The sequence below is a fragment of the Chenopodium album genome, chromosome 9 (assembly GCF_948465745.1).
Source record: "Chenopodium album chromosome 9, dcCheAlbu1.1, whole genome shotgun sequence".
Lineage (NCBI taxonomy): Eukaryota > Viridiplantae > Streptophyta > Magnoliopsida > Caryophyllales > Amaranthaceae > Chenopodium > Chenopodium album.
In genome coordinates, this window is record NC_137842.1 from 57,122,854 (window position 1) to 57,127,081 (window position 4,228).

Here is a 4,228-nt window from a genome sequence, read left to right on the forward strand (position 1 = left end):
TTATATTTTGTTCTTGGGTTGAGGCTCGGAGTTATATACTTAGTCCTTGGCATGTTGGTAAGAGGATGATAATCATGAGTTAAGAATGAGGTACAATCTTTATTATTTATTTTTCTATGGTCCCCTACAGTGGGAATTGGCCCGTATGTGGTCTGGTTCAAGGTGTTTTTCTGGTTATTGAGAGTATTCAAGTTTTTATACTTGTTGGTTTGTTATTCGAATTACTCATGTCCAAGGCTAGGTATAGAACAACGAGCATGACACACTTATTGGGTATGATCAGTTAATTGAGTAAAAGGTTCGTATTATTATTCGAGGTTGAGTCGATAAAGGTTATTTTTCAGAGTACAATGTGTAATGTAGTTTTAAACTACATTATTTAATTGAGCTAGTGTTGTCAATCATTCTATTATACTATATATTCTGATATGTGATGATTACTCAGCTTTTTGCTGACGTGTGTGTTGTTTTGTTATCCTATTTGTGTTTGCGGCCATGTCTTTTTCTTATGGTGGCCCTGCGACGGTCTATTTTGGAATTTGTCCTTAATGGTGAGCAGTCAAGATTTTCTAAGTAGGTTGATCAAGTGGTTGTAGCTAAAGGAGCTCAAGTGTTTCGATTAGTGTGATGTCATGAGTTTATAAAGTTGTATAAATAGCTCACCTAGTTTATTGGGTTGTAATTATTGGGATTTTTGTAAGCCTTAACACTTGACAGGTTGTTGAGTGTGGCGGTAATACCTCCGATTTAGGTGTATGCTTCCGCACTTTTATTTAAAGGTAGTCTATTTTTCCTTTATTTCTTATTTATTATTAGCTAGTAAATCGGGGGTGTTACAATAAACTCATGGCTTTCAATTATGATTTCATTTTGATAGCCCATGTACTATAATTATCCCTTTTGAATGTGGGAATAGAAAGTGAAAAGTTGTTTGGGGTAGACATTAGAACTCTCACGATTTTTTAACCTCACAAGCCCTAAGGATCAAATGGCTCTGATACCAATTTGTTGGAAATAAGAAAGCAAAACTAGAATAGGAACGTTGAATTAAGCTAATGCTATTCTCATTCAAATAAACTAATAACAAATCATGCCTTATATAGGCTACAAAATAACTGTCAAAATAAATAAAAAGCAAATAATTAGCATGCAAGCCTAATTACGTGGGTTGCTGTTGTTGATACTTGATAGTGCCCATGATTCTAGCCCACTACTATCACTACTAACTTACTAGTTTGACTAAGTAAAAACAATATTAAAACTAAATATCTAATTAACTAACTTTGAAGCACTAACTTTAAGGTTTGGAGGCTATATATATAATTCATATTTTTAAGAAAAAATGAAGTTTGAATTTCTATTGAGATCTAATGTTTAGGTTGGTTCAGATTTTGTTTTTGTAATCCAAATTATGATTGGGTTGATTTTTTTTATTTTTTTTTATGGGAATACAAATGTAATTATGCAGTCTTCTTAAATATTCCGTAACTAGATAATCACAATTTGTTTTTTTATCAACTGTAATACTTTGGTGTGTGATATGTCTATTTTATATAGTGTTTTACCCCCGTCCCTTGATCGTTATTAGTAGTGTTTTTGGCTCTTTCGGGCCACTTTTATTACTAATTTGTGTGTTCTAGTGTTTTCGTAGTTTTAGATTTATTTTACAGGAAATTGCACTCTTGAAGCATTTTCCCGGGCTTTATGGATCAATTACGGAAGCTAGAAGGACACGACCACTTTTGGAGCCCAGGATCGGTGAGAGCCGGTGATTAAGGGCTCGGTAATCGGGATACCGAGGTATATGGACCGAGTGATCAAGACCCTAAGTGGATATCCGGACTAGGCCGAAGAAATAAGCCCAATCGAAGCTCCGAGCCTCGAGGTGAAGCAAGGGCCCGATCGGGCAAGCTTAGCTCGATCGGGCAAGACTGTGCTGGTGCGTGGCCAAAGGCGCGCCCGATCAGGTGAGCTGTTAGCCCGATCGGGCGCGGCTGTGGAGAAGAGCAGTGCGAGAAAAAGGCGCGCCCGATCGGGCGCGTGTTTCTGGAAGAACTCTTTTGTCGAGCAATTAGTTTCTAATTAGGAAGTTGTTTTAGTTTTGTTTAAGTACGTTTTTAGGACGATTAATTTCACTTACCTTCTTTCTTAGATTTTCTCTCTCTACTTAGTATTCTCTCTCTCTTAAACTCTCTCTAAACCTTTGTTCTTAATTCTTTCATTAACTCCAGATTTATTTTGGTAACGATTTCTTTTCCCTTAATCTTAGTTATTTATTTTATTCCTTTCATCATGATTTATTTTATTGCTTTGATTAGTTTAGTTTTTAATATGTGTGAGTAGTTTAATTTCTAGGGTTTATGGGGATCCATAAATAATATGAAGAGGTAATTTATTGTTGTTGATTGTCAATGCTAGATTAATTTCCTATTGATTGATTTAATGCTCTGTGACTAGATTAGGCCTATCTTTTATGCATGAGTTTTACAATATTGATTCAAGAATCAAGAGATGAGAATTAATGTTTAGGTCTAGTTTCAATAGGCAAGTTAATTTATAAATGGTTAAGTCAAGATTCGAGAGATGAGATTTAATACCGGTAAATTAATTGTGTGATTGTAATACGTAGCGAGAGCCCTTTACAATCTGGTTAATTGATGCATTGATGATTGACTATTATTGATTATTGGTATTGCATGATAATTTCTTATTGGATTGTTTTAATGTTTTACAATTGCGGCTTGTAAAAGTATAGCAATATTAAATTGATGAATCGAGCAGATGTTAATTTGATATTAAAGGCTATTTTCAATAAGAACTTAGATCTAGTAAATTGCGAGAGCCTGTTAGATCTTTGTTGATTAATTAATTGCGAGAGCCTGTTAATCATGTTATTTATGCAATGTCAATGATTGATTACTATGTTTTACCTTGGAGTATTATTTATTGGTGAACCTATGCCCTAGATCCTTTCATATATTGTTTTCTTCCTATTCTCAACCTTAGTAGTTTAATTTCTTACTTAATTATAAACATTGGTTACTTAAATAATTTAGATTATAATAATTAATTAGGAGTAAAAAGACTTGTTTCCCTGTGGAGATCGACCCTACTTCCCTATCTACGTTAGTTAGAGGATTTAGGAATTATTTTTTATTAGGGGATACGACTTTACCCTGTCAAAATTTGGCGCCGTTGCCGGGGAAACGGTTTTATTTTTATTTCTGATTGTTTTTGTAGTCTAGATTATTTCCCTTTTTGTCTCAGAGAGCGTTAGTTCTCTGAGACAAATCTCATATTTGCTTCTAGTTTTTGTTTATGCCCAGGTGTTTCAGATCAGGTTACATCCCATTCGATCCTGAGATCGAACGTTCCTTCCATAGACAGAAAAACTTCTACAAGCAAATCCTGGCGGATTCTGGTGATACTAACAATAATCACCGCGATCCTCCAACTGATTCCAACGATTTAGAGGCATCATCAGACGCAGAATCAGAGATGACGGCTCCAAAGAAGCTTAGTGATTATTCACAACCAAAGCTTACGGATTTTCCACATCTCACCCCTACTCCGGCTCTTGATGGGGTTCAATTTGAAATTAAACCTCAATTTATAACGATGATAGAGAGGAAGCAATTCAGTGGAGCCAAGGGTGAAGACCCGAATCTTCACATTGCCGACTATTGTCAATATTGCAACACCATCAGGCAAGCCGGGGTCACTCAAGACCAAATCAGGGAGATTCTCTTTCCTTTCTCTTTAACTGGAAAAGCTAAATTGTGGTTTAATGGCTTAAATAGAACTACACTTGGTATAACTGACTGGGAAACTCTTGTTTTGAATTTCTATTACAAGTATTATCCTGCAGAGAGAACAGCAGTATTACGGAGTGCGATTCAGAACTTTGCCTAAGAAGCCGATGAGTCTTTATATGAGGCTTGGGAGAGGTTCAAGGACTTACAAAGAGAATGCCTTCACCATAATTTAGCACAATGGCAGTTAATCCAAGCCTTTTATAATGGCATTGGAAATTCCTCTAGAATAATTTTAAACTCTGCAGCTAGTGGGAGATTTATGAATCTTAATGTTGATGATGCAGGTCAGGTTATTGAAGATATGGCGATATACAATTCCCAATATGGGAATCCCAGAGGATTTGCTAACAAGGGGAAGCATAGTGTCGACTCTGTATCCTTTTTGCAAGCTCAACTAACCTCTATTTGCCAAA

General features: G+C 35.7%; 1 non-coding gene across 1 annotated transcript; it reads right to left on the bottom strand.

Moving 5' to 3' along the window:
* Window positions 1-3,879: 3,879 nt before the first annotated feature.
* On the bottom strand, window positions 3,880-3,986 carry LOC145561122 (small nucleolar RNA R71). Its single transcript, XR_014093702.1, has one exon. It is a non-coding gene; the product is annotated as a small nucleolar RNA R71 (small nucleolar RNA).
* Window positions 3,987-4,228: the final 242 nt, after the last annotated feature.